This window comes from Coregonus clupeaformis, unplaced genomic scaffold (assembly GCF_020615455.1).
Source record: "Coregonus clupeaformis isolate EN_2021a unplaced genomic scaffold, ASM2061545v1 scaf1064, whole genome shotgun sequence".
NCBI lineage: Eukaryota > Metazoa > Chordata > Actinopteri > Salmoniformes > Salmonidae > Coregonus > Coregonus clupeaformis.
Window position 1 is genome coordinate 43,254 of NW_025534518.1, and position 18,358 is coordinate 61,611.

General features: G+C 42.1%; 2 long non-coding RNA genes across 2 annotated transcripts in view; one reads left to right on the top strand and one right to left on the bottom strand.

Annotated features, from left to right (window-relative positions):
* The first annotated feature begins 9,917 nt into the window (after positions 1-9,917).
* Positions 9,918-18,358, top strand: part of LOC123486202 — a 122,448-nt gene continuing 114,007 nt past the window's right edge. The window contains exon 1 of the long non-coding RNA XR_006659277.1: positions 9,918-10,137. This is a non-coding gene — a long non-coding RNA (uncharacterized LOC123486202). The remainder of the gene's footprint in view (positions 10,138-18,358) is intronic.
* Positions 12,877-13,642, bottom strand: LOC121586302. The gene is made up of 3 exons (XR_006003927.2): positions 13,531-13,642; positions 13,072-13,142; positions 12,877-12,912 (listed from the first exon to the last, which is right to left on the bottom strand). It is a non-coding gene; the product is annotated as an uncharacterized LOC121586302 (long non-coding RNA).

The following is an 18,358-nucleotide window of genomic DNA, read 5'->3' on the forward strand; positions in this document are numbered from 1 at the left end:
TTCTGTCTTCAGGAAGCATCCATTTTTACTAGGTTGATCGCTTCATCCCCTGACATTAAATATCCTCTCATAAAGTGTGGTAACTGTGAAAAGGGCTCCAAAAGGGTTCTTCGGCTGTCCCCATAGGAGAACCCTTTTTGGCTCCAGGTAGAGCTCTTTTGGGTTCCATGTAGAAACCTCTGTGTAAAAGGTTCTACATGGAACTCAAAAGGGTTCTACCTGGAACCAAAAAGGTTTATTCAAAGGGACAGCCGAAGAACCCTTTTAGGTTCTAGATAGCACCTTTTTTTCTAAGAGTGTAGTTCAGCCTCTCTTACAGGGCACTGCTCAAAACCACTTATAGCGGAGAGCATTTGACCTACAGCTTTATAATACAAATACGAACAAAGTTATTGCTTATTGCTCACACGTACCCCAGCCAGCACATAACAGTCTGAGAACCATATGTTTCTTGAGCTTGGTGAGAGCGTGGTTGTCCTACGGTTAATTTGCATACAACCTTCCCACAACGTTCTGGAAATGGTGCAGGATAGTTGGCTTTGGCTTTGGAACATTCTCAGCACATTTAAGTTATTTTCTTGGTATTTCATTACTTTAACAGAAAGTTTCCTAAAAGTTAAATCATGGTTACATTTCATGTCCTTTTTTATATTGTTCTAGGAATGTTCTCCAACTGGTTTGACATTGGGAATGTTCTTAAGTAGTTCAGAGAACGTTAAGAAATTTCAATTCTTCAGCATAACGTTTTCTACAGGTTTCCTCGTGGTTCTATTTAAAGTAATGTTCTCAAATTGTTCTGAGAACGTTAAGGAACTACGTTCTTCTGTGGGAATGTCAGTACTTCAGCATAACGTTTTCTCCAAGTTTCCTCATGGTTATATTTAAAGTCATGTCCTCAGAACATTATGTAAACCTTCCATAAAAACCACAAGAAAACATTAGTAATGTTAAAAGATTATTTAAAAACATACATTCTGTTCTCAGCATCAACAAAACTCTCTCTATTCATTATCTTGTTAAGTGTGTTCAGGTGTGTTGGCCACTAATTGGCCACACCTGATCTTAATGAGTGCTTGTTTCCTTTGAAATGGGGTCTGTTTGAATAGACTAAAATTAACAGCTTTGTATGAGTAAAAAAACAAACATTGCATGCTAGCTCCATTCTGGTGGCGCAGTGGATTAATTCCATGGATAGAGAACAGATGATCATAGGTTAAAATCTCACTGACGCCATGCCACAATAAAAAAGAAATGTTTGCATGATTAATGCCTAAGCAAATTAATTTCTGTGTCCTATCTGTGCTTGGAGTTCAAAACAGTTAACCGCAGTCTTATTGAAACATTTAGTAATGGTTTTAATGATGTTATTAAAAAACCTCCAAATAACTTATCATTTTCATTCTGAGAACGTTAATAAAACCTCCCTGGAAAACCTTCACGGAACCATAGTAAAACGTTCTCAGAACCTCCCTGCAACCTAAAAATGAATGTTCCCAGAACAGGTGAAATGTTCACTCCTGTTCTCAGAACGTTTAAGAAACTTCTCGTTTTACCAGTCAGAAAACGCATGACTTCGTTCTTAGAACCAATGGGAAACCAAAAATGTACGTTCCCACAACTTCCAAATGTGCTAGCTGGGATACACACTCTATAGTCAAAATATTTGATTAAACTCACACATTGATAAGGGATTTCTAATTAAAATGTGAGGTGAATGGGCAAATTAAGCCCTAACACTACATTACATTTATACACATCCACAGGGCAGCTCCATGAAATCAGGCGGTAATTGAGATAGCATAGGAGCAACCATGAAAACCCATTTCCTGTTGTCCTTATCTGTTCTGTATTGGGTAGATGAAGCAGGTTAACAGGGAAGCATATCCGCTGCCTGCAGCATGTTTATATCACAGAGGCCATCGCAGGGCACCAACATCTGTCTGTCTGCAGGGCTTTCCCAGGGATGGATAGATGGGCAGGTGTTCATATCTCCCAACCCGCTGGCTTGACTTTATTAATTTGATCCTGTATTCACCTCAGTCTGATACATTGGCTCACAGTGTCATACTGGAGATTCAGAATAGGCAGAAGGGAGTCTGATCTCGCACTACTCTTAGGATGAAATGTGAATTAAATGTTCCAATGCTTCAGTGTTTGCATCCACAACACATAGATTTATTTTTTATTTACATTTACATTTTAGTCATTTAGCAGATGCTCTTATCCAGAGCGACTTACAGTTAGTGAGTGCATACATTTTTAAATTTTTTTATTATTATTATTTTATTTATTATTATTAAGGTCACATATGTTATGAAGCTAGTACATATTTTGTGATTTGTCTTATTCTGGTCCCCATGATATGAGGGAGCCAAGGCCAAAGAGGATTGGCTGTTACTTAGTGCCTGTGTAGTGCCTGTGTAGTACCTGGAGACTGAATCATCTTCAGAGGGTTAGAGGGCAGAGGTCACTTTTCAAAACAATACATTTTCCTAATCATCTATGACATTTTCATTTGCTAGAGTTGGTGATGGTTTCTGTTGTTATCAAATATGATGTTGTATCTGAAAGGGAGGTGTGAGGGGAATGTACAATGAGGGAACCAACTGCCAGAAAGACAGTCATGTCAAGCAGATGCTACCACAACAGCAGCAAGACTGCTTCTTCTTCTTGAAGGTCATTTCTAAACTCCTAACACCTCTCTCTCTCTATCATCTCTGACCCGTTGCTTTGAATGTTCTCTGTCGCTGTCAGTTACACAGCGAATAACGAGGATCTCTCAGGTAATAAGGTAGAAGGAACTGGTGTGAGATAAGATGGAAGGATAAGGGCAGCACAGTTGTTCCTGTGGCTTTATGTGCAAATGCCATCTGGGTGGGAGCTGTGACAGAATTAACGCTGACAGTGGTGCGATAGTGTGTGCGTGTGTGTGCGTCTGTCCCTCTCACACAATCTGTCCCCTGACAACACCACCACCACCACCACCACCACCTCTCTCTCCATCTCTTAAGAAACCTGCTGTCTTCTTTGCTTATTTATGAGAGCATAGCGTAAGGGTCTGGACCGGGGTGTTCATGGCTGGGCATCAGAGGCATCAGTCTTCAGCCCTCCCTCAGCCTCCACACTGCGCTCATCGATTTTCGCCCCTCGCCATCGACACGCTCCATCAATCAATACGGTAACAAGTCTTCATTTATACTTGAGAAATGCACTGTTTCCATCTCACTGGGCCCAAAACTTCTGATGCTGCCAGAAGATATGGGGCCTCAGAGTCACACCACAAATAGCAGATTTGACAGAAATAAAACAGTATACTGTACATCCTATTTCAAGTCAATCTGAGTAGTTAAAATTAAATGAACACTGCTCAATAAATATCAATGTCTTTTTTTAATAATTAATAATTAGTCAAATGTAGTGCCATTATTTCCATACCTTACATGTGTTGAGTACTTCTGTCAATAGTGCGCTCTCTCTCTCTGACATGTACTATAATGTTTTGCCTTTATTTAACCAGGTAAGTCATAATATTCTAGTACATTTTTACCTAGCACCACACCACATGAAAATTATGTTGTAAAATGTGTTGTCATCCAGGCTATTCAATGTGCAGTGCAATCTCTTTTCCTGTATCTCACAACAATGAGCTGTACATGAAACTTAACATGTCTGAGTGATGATGTAATGTAGGTTTGTTACTGTATTATGTATAAGGTTGTGGAAAATAATTTCCTCCTCAGAAAACAATAAACTATTGTATTACTTTCTATTTTATATTATTTAATATTCCATCCAGCCAAGGCCAGTTGATTAATATGGTTTATTCAAGAACATCTCAGTGCAATTTGTATTAATTAAACCCTTATCAATCCCCTGGTCCTGGCTCTCTGTCAACACTGCATTCTAACAACCTGCCTGGCTGCCATTCTCATTAGATCCAGCACAGTCAATTACAGGGTGTTAGTAGAGCTAAGAGTTGACCCCACCAGAGATGGAGGGATTACCATGGCAACCAGGTAGACTAGACTGTAGCAAGCTAATGATTGAAAGGACCACACTGACTTCTGACAATAAACCTTGTTTAAGTAAATTAGTAGTAGATTGTATGATTGAAATGTCAATTGTTTTTCGATTAGATGAATTTAATCCTTGATTGTGATGTGGATTAGTGTCTGTTTATATGTCTGCGTGTGTAATGTATGCATATGTTGTGTAGTGGGTATTAATTGCATGCCTTTTGATGACAAGCAGCAGCCCCAGGGCAATAAACATGACTAATATCATAGGTTATTCAGTTCAGATAAATATTAATAGCCCTATTGATAATATTAATATTCTCTCATATGACTGTGTCATGATATCAAATCTAAATGTATTTGTCACATGCTTCATAAACAACTGGTGTAGACTAACAGTGAAATGCTTTCATACAGGCCCTTCCCAACAATGCAGAGAGAAAAACATTGAAAAATAATAGCAAGATAATAACACGAGGAATGAATCACAATGAGTAATGCTAACATGACTATATACACGGGGTACCAGTACTGAGTTAATGTGCAGGGGTACGAGGTCATTGAGGTAGATATGGACATACTGTATAGGTAGGGGTAACGTGACTAGGCAACAGGATAGATAATAAGCAGTAGCAGCAGCATATGTGATGAGTCAAAAGAGTTAGTGCAAAGGGGGTCAATGCAGATAGTCTGGGTAGCTATTTGGTTAACTATTTAGCAGTCTTATGGCTTGGGGGTAGAAGCTGTTCAGGGTCCTGTTGGGACCAGACTTTGTGCATCGGTACCACTTGCCCTGCAGTAGCAGAGAGAAGAGTCTATGACTTAGGTGGCTGGAGACTTTTGAGGGCCTTCCTCTGACACCGCCTGGTATAGAGGTCCTGGATGGATATTCCTATACTCTTATGTTAAATGATATGGTATACACCTCTGGTGGTCTACAGCATTAATAACAGCAACAGACAGACAGCAGGTAGCCTAGTGACACAGAAATGTTGTGGTGCTGCTGCTCTTGAGTAACTAACTCACTGACATCTTGAGACAGCTTTGCTGCAGTGACAGTGACAGAGCAGTCCCCTGCTGTGTCCCAGAAGGAAAGCTGCCAAGCTGCCAACACACTGGGGCCTGGCTGTCCATGGCATGCACCATCCTGCCCCCTTTCCTCATGCCTCCATCTCTCTCTCACTCCATCCATCCATCACTTGAATCCCTGATGTCTTCTCTGAACTGACCACCACTGTCTGTCTGCTCTATATCCCTTCACACAGACATCAGCTCTCCTGTCTCATAGTCTGATAAATGTATAGGTCACTACTCTATTGGGATGATGAACAACTGACGTGTTGTAATTTCTCCTCCTATCCAATCCGCTTCGTCACAACCAGTTTGCAAACTCTCCTCCAACGCGTTGATGCCTCCCTCCCGGGGCCTGTTGCACAAAAGTAGAATTAAGACATCCGGGATAAATGACTCAGCTGAGCTCAATGAAGCCAAAACATGTGCGTCCAGGCTTAATTGGTTGCACAAAGACCAAGCCAGGATGAGCAGACACGGATTCATTAAGCCAGGTGAAACCAATCCTGGATAGGTGCGCGCTCACGGCTCACTCAAATAGACCCCGCCACAGATCACAGATTAACTGATTTACCATGGCAACTAGAGCCGCGTACTTTTCCCCGTCGGAAGCACAAATCCTCATGGAGGCATACGAGGAGGTAAAATATATAATTAAGAAGAAAGGCAACACCGCCACAGTGATAAAGCAAAGAGAAAAAGCGTGGCAAAGTATTGCAGACTGCCTGAATGCGTAAGTAGTGCACAATTACACACTCACCGCTCCGCTGAAACATCACAATTACAATTCAAATATTTAATTCACATCTCCAAAAATGCAGTTGTACTGTAATTATGAAACGGTTAAATTTTTAATTGAAATGCACTGCAGATATGAGTGAAATTGTGTAAAGTAACTCCATCACACTGTATAAAGCTATGATAAATTTTTTGATATTTTCACTGAAAACAAGACAAAAATACCAAGTAATTTTTTGCAGTGTGACTCCATTAAATGTGTGTGTGTGTGTGTGTGTAGATTAAACATGAACGGGCCAAAACGGACATGGCAGCAGGTCAAAATCAAATACAAGAACATTCTGCAGAATGGTATGGTCCCTGACTAATATTTAACAAAGCACAAGCATATATTGTACCCAGAAGGTGCCTGCTCACACATTGTCTGTACTGTTTTAGCAGTGAAAAAGAATACCCACAGACAAGGCACGGGTGGTGGGTCACCAAAGGCTGACCTTACCCCAGCAGAGGACATGGCCTTGGAGCTAAATAAAGGCAGGCCCGTCTTAGAGGGGATCCCTGGGGGAAAGAGACGAGCATAGGTTCCTCCCAAGATGCCACCCGCTTCATTCAAGGTATGTCCTTCCATCTCTACATGGGATACAACCACATTCATATTGAATCAATTTGGACTGTCTGACTTTGGTTTACCTATTGCCTTGCAGTGTCTGGCAGCACTGTGTTCCTGTTAGAGCCACCAGCACAAGCACCAGACGATGCTGATCCAGTGAGTACTCCATCAAAGGCATACTGTAGGCCTGGCATGTCTTGTCTACTAGCTTCAATATGAATCCGATTAAATGTGATAGGGTGAAGGCCCCAGTGCAGCAGCAACAGCACATGATGGAGACGAGGATGAGGAGGAGACCATCTCTCTGGATTCCAGAAGGCATGAGGTATCATGTTAAGACTGTGAAAGTACTATTTACTCTACAATGGTGAGGAGTCCTCATCAAAATCAAAAAATCTAATTTCTTTTACAGGACCCAGATGCTATACAGTGGGAAAACCAGCCTGGCAACATAGTGCGTATTAATAAAAGGACACCACATCCTGCCAAATTCCAGCTGCGCTAATTGTATTGTGTTCACAGAGCTCACAAGCTATCAGAAAGTTGTATGGCAACCACCTCCGGCGCCAAATAGAACTGGCAGACATAGACATTCAGTACAAGAAGAAAAAAGATGGAAAATCTTGCACTGGAGTCCGAAATAAAAAAGAGGACAATTAGGAAACTGGACCTTGAAATAAAAAAACTTGAGAGGGAGGTGAGATATGCCTTCAATGTACACTGTATGCTAACTGTAACACAAATGTATTAATCATTATTTTTCTTTCCTCCCCCAGCTCCAAGAAGATGACACAGCTCAAAATAAAAATTAGGTATATTCTCGTAAAGTCAAGTGAGCCATGACATATGAGCTCTTATTGTGAGCACACAGGACGGTGGCATCTTTCTAAGGTTTTTTTATTTTCCCAGCAATCAGTACAACCAAGTCATCGTTATAAGGCATCGCCCTCTTTTGCCCACCCCCCAGCACCAGGTGTGGCCACTAGCCTATATGAAGGCCCAAAATTGTGTGTTCCTTTCTGCTCTGACAATGGCATGCCCATTCGTGCGAGATGTGGTGGATGAAGAAGCACTTGTGCTGAGGAGAGCCTTCAGGCGAGAAAGGGTCTTCAGGGACCGGTTGGACCCACTGGCCTTCCCTGATGACCATCTATATGAAAGATACAGGTTTTCTGCAGATGGCATCAGGTATCTATGCAGACTACTGGGTCCCAGGATTAAGCACCGCACTGCACGGAGCCATGCACTGAGTGTGGAGCAAATGGTTTGTGTGGCCTTGCGCTTTTTTGCTAGTGGAGCCTTCCTGTACTCAGTGGGGGATGCAGAACAGCTGAACAAGGCCACAATTTGCCGCACAATAAGGAGTGTGTGTCTGGCTATCAAAGCATTAGCAGATGTCTTCATCTCCTTCCCTGGCCACAGAAGACTCTGTGACATCAAAGAGGAGTTCTATAGGATTGCAGGTAAGAGGATCTACAAATTACAGGACAACTGTTAACACATAGTAGGATACTCATTACTTTGTGTGACAGGTTTCCCCAATGTCATTGGTGCAGTGGACTGCACACACATAAGGATAAAAGCCCCCTCAGGTGCCCATGAGGCCGATTTTGTGAATAGGAAATCCTTTCACAGCATTAATGTTCAGGTGAACATAACTTTTTGATATTGTCCATTGACGAACACTCTGCATTGCCAGTGATGTGCATTGATTGGTGTAATATTCCTCATCTTATGATTTCAGATGGTCTGCAATGCTGACTGTGTGATCAGCAATGTTGTGGCAAAATGGCCTGGCTCAGTCCATGACTCCAGAATCTTTCGGGCCTCTGAAATCTATCAGTGCCTATCACAAGGTAAGCCACACAACCCCTATTTATAACCATCATGGCTGTGTCAAGAATATCACTGTGTTTATGAGGTAGTAATGATGAGATTTTGTGTTGACAGGTGAATTCTCTGGTGTGTTGCTGGGAGACAGGGGGTATGGCTGCCAGCCTTTTCTCCTGACACCTTTCACAGACCCCCCAGGAAGCACAGCAGGCCTACAACCATGCCCATGCCAGGACCAGGGCCAGAGTTGAAATGACCTTTGGCCTCCTGAAGGCACGCTTTCACTGCCTTCACAAATTAAGGGTCAGCCCTGTTAGGGCATGTGATATTACTGTGGCTTGTGCTGTCCTCCACAATGTGGCCTGCCTGAGGAAGGAGAGGGCCCCCCAGAGTGCCACCAGCCATGGACTGGGACAATCCGGCAATCTTCCCTGATGACGACAGTGGTCGGCTGCTGAGGGACCAATATGTGTTGAATTATTTTAGTTAGTATGTGTGCTTTCAATTTTGGTTAAATATGTCCTGCGGTGGCAGAGGAATTTGGGTTTTTTGGGTTCGTTTTTCACGAATTTGGCCTCTTATGATGTTTGTGCGGTATACTGTGTGTAATACAAGGCTGCAGGGAGGCTACTGCATCCATTCATTTGTCTGTTCAGTTGATGTGTATGGATTTGTCCTGCATTTATTTTAGTGTGCAGACATGCAGGGTGTGTTATATACAGACCTTTGAATGTGTATGTATCATTTTGTATAATATGCTTGGATTCTGTGCTTTCCATCTTGTAGAGTCACTGTGACTTCAGTTTCGAAAGGAGCTGATGGTTTACCTGCTTTGTTTTGTCCTTATTCAATAAAGGAACATAATGTTACACATTGTGTTTTTATATTCATATGGAATGTGTATTTGTTTATATGACAGAGTACTAGGGCCACACTGAAGAAAAAGGATAAAGTCATAAATTTATGAGGCTGGTTCTTTCTGCAGAAAAGCTACATATTGTTTTTACAGTTTTGATACTTATGACAATGTGATACTTAATATTCTGGCACATCAGCATGTCTTTGTTTATGAAACCATACTGAAGTACAATTTCACGAAATGCCCCACATCTGTCATTTTAACAACTGTCCTCCTTTAAAACAACTGGTTACAATATTATGACTTGTGTTTTTTCCCCTCTGTGGCCCTAATATTCTATCATTTTATATATAGCCTTATAGTCTATGGGAAACTGTAAATTATCTAATGATAGCAACATCATCTAAAAATCATTTTTTATCCAAAATCATTGAAATTAATGATCACAAACGTTTAAATAATGACAGTGGGTCTAGTTATATGTGATAACAATGTATAGTGAGCAGTGAAATAACTATTGGTTTCCATTTGTGGTGACTGCTGACTGACATTAGGGATGAGATTAAATAGATCCTGGAATTTAGCCTGGTCTGGAGCAGGCTAGCTCCACAGAATAAATCTCCATGGTAATTTATACCATAACATATCCTCCTGCCCCCTATCCATCTTTAGTGCAACCGGATTACGGATCAATTGAGCCAGGATCACCAAGATATCCTGGCTTAATCCCTTATCCTAGTTTTGTGCAACAGGCCCCCGTGCTATAGAGCAGAGTTGTGTCGGTGTGAATTGTGCTTTGGTATGATCCGATCCTCCCCTGCTCCTCCTCTCCATGGTGGTAGTTTCTATTGTGAGAAGGTCAAATTACTCCGCATGTTTGCAACTGTACATACTTTCGGGCTATGTTGCTGCACGCTTGAAGAAGAATTAAGAAGACCGAATTCTGTTTCACACCGACTGAGAATGTTTGTAAACTGAACCTGGGTCGTGCCACGAGCTCCCTTCTGAAAGTAAGTAACGACACGAGTTAGTTGTTTTATTGTGGGACTGACGCGTAGGCTATCGCGTGATGTTTTTGAAAGAATGCACACACCGTTTTATATTTAGGAGGGTTATCTTTTATACTTGGACAGATATGTATTCCCGCAATTAATGTATTGTTATGCATTGACATGTTGTTCACTAATAAACATGTTATATACAACCCCTCACAAAGCTTTGAGAAAAAAGCTGAAACGATGCTTCAGCAGAACAGTGCACGCACGCAAATACCTGCGTTACCAGTTAAAAGACAGGTAACAGTCTTGACATTGAACCACCACGTTTGGTACCCTAAAAAGGTGTGTTCAGTACGTGTATTCTTCAAAATGCCGCTCGCGTATCAAAATGTTTGATGAGAGAGCCTTTGTTTTTGAAGACATTATAGTTTATGCAATAGCCTGTACAGTAGCCTTGCTAGTACTGTATATAATTGTCCAGCAGCCTCAAAGTAGACTAGTATTTGAAGTATAAGTTGTAAAAAGGATGACACAGGGACATCATAATAACATGATACATGTTACTACATACCAGGGGCACAGTTTTGGTTTTAGAAGTGTGTGTGTGGGGGGGGGGTCTAGGGGTCCTCCCATTTTGGGGGCATCTTAAGCAAATTTCCTGCATTTCTACACAATCTAATATGACCCATGGCCCTTCTAGCCGTCTCTATTTAGAACAACATAAAGTACGCAAAAATTCCCAGTCATCAAGCTAGGTAAGAGATCATTATTAAATATGTTTAAGTGATTGATAAGACTTAACTAGATCAATGATAATTCAATAACCATTATTGTGATGCACCTTTAACCAATAGCCTAACAAATTAACAACTCTTACAAATGAAGTAGAAAGACTTAACTTTTGATTGTCTTTATTAAGACATCCTCTATATCGCCTCCCAATTGTACTTGAGGCGTCACTTCAGACCCGGATTCGATCCCAGGCTGTGTCACAGCCGGCCGTGACCTGGAGTCCCATAGGGCGGCGCACAATTGGCCCAGCGTCGTCCGGGTTAGGGGAGGGTTTGGCCCTCTAGCGACTCCTTATGGCGGGCCGGGCGCCTGCAGGCTGACTTCGGTAGTCAGTTGATCACTGTTTCCTCTGACACATTGGTGCAGCTGGCTTCCGGGTTAAGCGGGCGGGTGTTAAGGAGTGCGGTTTGGCGGGTCATGTTTTGGAGGACGCATGACTCGATCTTCGCCTCTCCCAAGCCCGTTGGGGAGTTGCAGCGATGAGACAAGATCGTAATAATAAAAAAAAGACATCCTCTAAATCAAACTTCAGCCAGACTGCCCAGCCAGCCCAAGCCGCTTGCACGCCCGACCCCCACCAGTCTAGTCAATAACTCAACTCCCTCCCCAACACAACTTCCTTCCCATCTTTTTTTTTATGTCTCAAGGAAAGGTTTGGAAAACATTTTTGAAAATAAAAACACACATACACATTAACACACAAACAGTACACACTCCATATAATTCATATCATAGGCCTAATAGTACTGTAGAGCATGTTTTACTTGTAGACAATATAGCTGGGTCACCCCGTCCTGTCCCTAGGGGTCCACGGCCCTGCAGCGCCCCAACCCAACACACCCCACTCAGCTTTAGGATCTTAGTGAAACATTCATTATTGGTTTCAGGTGTGTTAGGCCAAGGCCAGAGTGTCAACCAACAGTTCGGCAGACCCCCAGGGCCAGATCTGAGCAGCCCAGCAGCTAGGGATTGCCTAAATAGGTATCTCCCCTGACGTGGGCATGTTTTCAATACCTACGCCTTTTGTCGTACTGTATTCCATATAAGGCATCCAGACCTTATGAAAGGTGCACAGCATACCCTTAATCTTGTAATAAATAAAATCTAGTGATCCATAACTTGACGTTTCTTCCATCCATTGTGGGAGGATAACCAACCTTCCAATTAATGGCAATGCATTTCTTAGCTGCTACAAATGCTAGGTTACACAGTTTCTTCTGAGAACAGTCTCCAGTATCAACATTTCCAAGCAATCAAAAACAGGGAGAATGGAGAATCTGTAGACATGCTGAGATAAAATAACATACTCTTTGCCAGAATTCAGCCAGCCTTCATAACATATGCAAATATGTCCCCTTTTGTGTTTTACACCTCCAGCAGAATAATTACAATTCTGTGTGCATGATATTCAGTAATTTATGTCTGAGATTATATTAACATGACTGGGCATTCTAACATCTGTATCTATCCATCATCATCAATAGCGTCTCGTAGGTCTTCCTCACATTTATGTTTTACATGTTGTGTGTCATCGGGAAAAGCCTCTATCAACCCTTACAGTTTTGAAATAAACTTTAGAGGTTTGTCAGACTGCCTTAAAATAGTTTCAATCTTTGAAGCTTCTTTCTTGTCCAGAGTTTGCTGCACATAGAAAATAAAGTGTTGTATCTGCAAATATTCACCTCAGCTACATCACAGACTGGTCTTCCCTGGCTGCCTGACCCTGATGAGACCCCTGTCACCATCTGATCCTGCTCAGATGAGGCATGACAAATAATTACATTGTACATTTATGAATTATATTATCCATGAATGGTTCAACAATTGAAATGACCATTATTCCCAGATCCCAGACTGTAGCCTGCTCATCAACTCAAGATGGAACTTTGTATCCATTCACTGATTGTTATAATATACTGCAAATCTCACCTGAGCTCTGTAGACTGTTCTTCCCTGGCTGTCTGACCCTGCAGGGACACCTGTCAGCATCTGATCCTGCTAAGACATGATGAGCATAGTGTTGTGTACTGACCACGTACCATGACTGTGAAGCCTGTAGAGCTGTTAATACTGTGTCAGTGTGAAAGTAGGGAAACTAGGGGAACCCGACAGATCAATAACGTTACATTGTTATACTGACTAATAAAAACTCACATTGTGCTGAAAAAATGTCAGAATATCAATCTTCAGTCGTTTGGCCGCTGGTTTCATCGTTCGATTCAGGTCTAGTGTGATTGAGGCAAAAATAAATAGCTAAAGTTAGTGAGCTAGCTAGCTAACGTTAGCAAACTTTTGGCTAGCTCTGCTAGCTAATGGTACAATGATAATATCATCAAATTGACTTCATCAAATTGACTTCTGTTGAAACTGGACAAAACAAAGGCTACAAAACATTTCCATACACACAACAGCTGTTAGATACGGCTACCTGACAGATAGCTAGAGGTTAGCTAGAGCTGAACTGGCTGTGGTAGCTACTAGCTAGCTAACTAGCTGCTAGTAGTTCATTCACTTCAGTTGAGGGGATTAAACATTAGCTAACGTAACATGTCAGTTACACTACTAGCTCAGCACTGGGAGTAAATATTAGTTTTTCTGTCAAACAGCAGTTACCTTGCCAGCTAGATCAGTCAACTAAAGAGTAGCCCGTTTCTGCTCTGCTTGCTTTTACAATAAAAAGCGTAACACAGACAGCAGCTGCCTCTGTTCATCTCTCCTGTGCTGGTCCTATATACCATCCTTTCAGAAGCTTTGCCTTCACACAGCCTGTCTGTGATGTCTGTGCAGTCCTAAATCCAGCCGGCTTAAACCGGAAAACAGCCTACTTGACCGCTCTGAGGCGTCCGCATGGTCGTAAAGCACACCGGAGCCGCGTTTTGTATCACAGTGCAATGATAAAACTGGGTGGGACAAAGTGCAGTTTCAGAATGTGGGGGGGTCATGCCCCCCGTCCCCCGTCCCCAGTGAAAGTTGTGCCCCTGCCCCTGCTACATACGTACATGTGACGTGATTGTATTACAATGGTAACATAATGTGCAATGATGCAATCACCTTATTATTCCTAGTCCTATAGACATTGTTTCAATGTTAGTTAAAAAATTCAAATTGGGAGACTGGATATAAAGTTATCTCCGGAAAGCATTCGGTGGGGAATGGTATGAATGATGCCTGCCTGCATACGCATACACATTACTCATCACTGTCTGTCTGCCTGTCTGTCTGCCTAAAACACTAACTCGCCCTAACCATAGCCATCTGGCCTGCCACTCTTTATTAGAGATAATATCCATCGACAGCAATCGGGTAGCCAACAGCTAAACATGTGACATGCATGGAACTTGTCCAGTATGTGTGGTTTGCAGTCATTGGTTATTCATTTTCTACATGCACCCCATGCCATGGCATTGCCCCTGTTCCACTAAGGAACTCAAGGTCAAGACAAGCACCACAAGGGCAGACAGACCTTGGTCACAGTCACACTTCATTTGGATAGTCCCTATAGATCAGGGGTGTCAAACTCATTCCATGGAGGGCCTAGTGTCTGCTGGTTTTTCTTTTTTTCTTTCAATTAAGACCAAGACAACCAGGTGAGGGGAGTTCCTTACTAATCAGTGACCTTAATTCATCAATCAAGTACAAGAGTGGAGCGGAAAGCCGCAGACACTCGGCCCTCCGTGGGATGAGTTTGACACGCGCTATAGATGGTCTTTAGTTTGGCTACTCAAACTATGAACAAACTAGTGCAACTCTTGATACGCAACAATTTGCCACTTTAGAGTTAGGGTTAGTGGATAGTTCAAATGAAGGCCTGTTAACATAAGTCAACATTACATCGTTACCATTCAAGTATAAGATACATAATGTAATCTTTACAACAACAAAAAAACATTTTTGTCATTTAAATAACTCATTAAAAAGTTATACCATCTCTCAGCTTAAATCTGCAATATGTAACTTTTTGGGCGAACTGACCAAATTCACATAGAAATGTGTGGTATAGATCTGTCATTCTCATTGAAAGCAAGTCAATCAATCAATCAATCACATGTAATTTATAAAGCCCTTTTTACATCAGCAGATGTCACAAAGTGCTTATACAGAAACCCAGCCTAAAACCCCAAACAGCAAGCAAACACAGGTATAGAAGCACGGTGGCTAGGAAAAAAACCCTAGAAAGGCAGGAACCTAAGAAGAAACCTAGAGAGGAACCAGGCTTTGAGGGATGGCCAGTCCTCTTTTGGCTGTGCCGGGTGGTGATTGTAAGAATACATGGCCATTAAGGCCAGATCGTTCTTCAAGATGTTCAAACGTTCGTAGATGACCAGCAGGGTCAAATAATAATCACAGTGGTTGTAGAGGGTGCAACAGGTCAGCAACTCAGGAGTAAATGTCAGTTGGCTTTTCATAGCCGAGCATTCAGAGGTCGAGACAGCAGGTGAGGGAGCCACAGGCAAAACAGCAGAAACTGGATCAGCAGCACGACCAGGTGGACTGGGGACGGGGACAGCCAGGAGTCATCAGGCCAGGTAGTCCTGAGGCATGGTCCTAGGGCTCAGGTCCTCTGGGAGGGGAGAGAGAGAGAGGGAAGCGGTAGCTCTATTCTATGTGCGCTATTTCTATGCTTCCTCTTCTTAAGTTTAGTTTTTGTGTCTTTTACTTTCGGTTTTGTACACCAGCTTCAAACAGCTGAAAATACAATATTTTTGGTTATGGAAAATATATTTCACAGCGGTTAAGATGGTACCATGATTCTCTACACTATACTTGCTTGTTTTGTCACATAATTCTAAAATTAGGCGAACTATTAGAATTTTTGCGAAGTGCATCTTTAACTCTAAAACCAATTCCTCTTGACCTCAAATGGAAAAATGACTCCAGCTCATGCAATTCTAACTGGAAGATGTTGAGATCAAATCATGTTTGAGTAAACAAGGTACAGTAAGTCATTTCAGACATTGGTATAATGGAAGAGCAATTGTATGGGGCTAACACACCTTCCATCCTGAGTCACGATTCAATGTGATGTGATTATGCATGCTCTTGCTAGACTTGATTGAAACACCTACTGTCAGTGGTTTGCATCCCAAATGGCACCATATTCCCTATGCAGTGTACTACTTTTGACCAGGGCACATATAGTGCACTATATAGGGAATAGGGTGCCATTTGGGATGCAGCCTACTGAACGCTGCTTGGTACAAAACTGATTATTATCTGACTCCCTGTCTATGAAATTGGAAGGATTCTCATTTATCAGAGCAGTAGGCCTATATCATCACTAAAGGCACTATTGCCGTGAAAACTACCTTGAGCAGTTTTTGTTCCTCTGAGTGTATGGGTTAGAACCACTGGACTGGAAAATCCTGTCTCAATCAATCCATCAATCAATCAGTCAGTCAACCAATCAATCAGCTTTTTGTATAGAGGTTTTTTACCAATGTACTTGTGCTTGACCTAATTATCTGCATTTAATAATGAGTAATTCCCTATGATGTTATTTGGTAAGACAACAACCCTGTGCCAATGTTGGTCACTGTTTGACTGTGCATTAAGTTTCTGTTCTTTTGCCAACACTGAAAGTGCTAGATTAAAGGATTTACTTTCTAACTGCTTTTTCAATGTTGAGTCATGATGCTTGCTGCTGCGTTTTATGCTAATGAAAAGAGCTGTTCAATTTTACAGAGAGGGATGGGGAGCGAGACATATTAAAACAACAAGAAAAGCACTCAAATAATGACAAGGGAAGTCCATGTGTAGTTGCTTTTTGTTCTGATTCCAGGAAATGCACATTTAAGTTATTCTATGTGTCAAGAACATTTCCAAGAAAGGCATTCTCTCATTATTGCTTCATGAGTCTTCTGGCTTTAAACCCCCTAACAACGTTTGTGAAAAGTGTTTTTTTTCTGTATCACCAAGATTAAGGGACACCAGTCAGGTTGACACAAATCTCAAAAAGGCATACAGTAGATGCCATCCACTGCGAACCAATTGCTCAACAAAAATAACTATTGAATCCCTCAACTCAATCCCTCAACTCATCTGACCCTCAACTCTATTGCTCAACTCATCTGACCCTCAACTCTATCCCTCAACTCAATCCCTCAACTCATCTCAATCCCTCAACTCATCTCAATCCCTCAACTCACCTCAATCCCTCAACTCAATCCCTCAACTCATCTCAATCCCTCAACTCTATTCCTCAACTCATCTGAATCCCTCAACTCTATCCCTCAACTCAATCCTTCAACTAATCTGAATCCCTCAACTCAAAACTTCAACTCAATCCCTCAACTTAATCCCTCAACTCATCTGACCCTCAACTCAATCCCTCAACTCATCTGGCCAAGCTTCCTGCCATACAGGACCTCTATATCAGGCCGTGTCAGAGGAAGGCCCTAAAAATTGTCAAAGGTACCGCACGGCAAGCGGTACCGGAGCGCCAAGTCTTGGTCCAAGAGGCTTCTAAACAGCTTCTACCCCCAAGCCATAAGACTCCTGAACATCTAATCAAATGGCTACCCAGACTATTTGCATTGCACCCCCACCCCTCTTACGCTGCTGCTACTCTCTGTTTATTATCTATGCATAGTCACTTTAATAACTCTACCTACATGTACATATTACCCCAATTACCTCGACTAACCGGTGCCCCCGCACATTGACTTGGTATCGGTACCCCCTGTATATAGCCTCGCTATTGTTATTTTTACTGTTGCTCTTTAATTATTTGTAACTTTATTTCGTATTATTTTATATTGGATTTGTTGGGGATTTTTTTTTTTGGTATTCTTTCTTAAAACTGCATTGCTGGTTAAGGGCTTGTAAGTAAGCATTTCACTGTAAGGTCTACACCTGTTGTATTTGGCGCATGTGACAAATAACATTTGATTTGAATCCCTCAACTCAATCCCTCAACTCATCTGACCCTCAACTAAAATCCCTCAATTTATCTGAATCCCTCAACTCAACAGACCATGCAGTAATGACCACAAGCTCTATAGACAATAGCTCTATACAGAAATGACCAGCTTTGTGTTACTTGCATTGCGACAGACAGAGGCAGGGTTTATAACAGCTTTACCTACATACTACGTACAGCCCACAGTAAACGGCATCATGGGACTGGTTGTGGTTTACAGAGGATTAAGCACAGCTAAGCTTGTGTAACCCAGCCCATTGACCCTACAGCCACTCCTCCCTTCCTCGCCCCTCCCAGACCGGCCCCTACCGGCAACTCACCCTCTGTCCCTGCCAGGCCTCAGTCTATAGACAGCCTATGTAGGCTATAATGGCCACCCTATGGGACCAAAACAGCTGAGAAGTTTAGCCTCGCACTTCAACGCTCTTAGTTGTTGCGGGTATTGACCCACTATGTCTTTACTTGGTGCATGCAAAGTAATCTTGCTGAGTCCACCTTTAAGGGTGCACATAATTAACTATA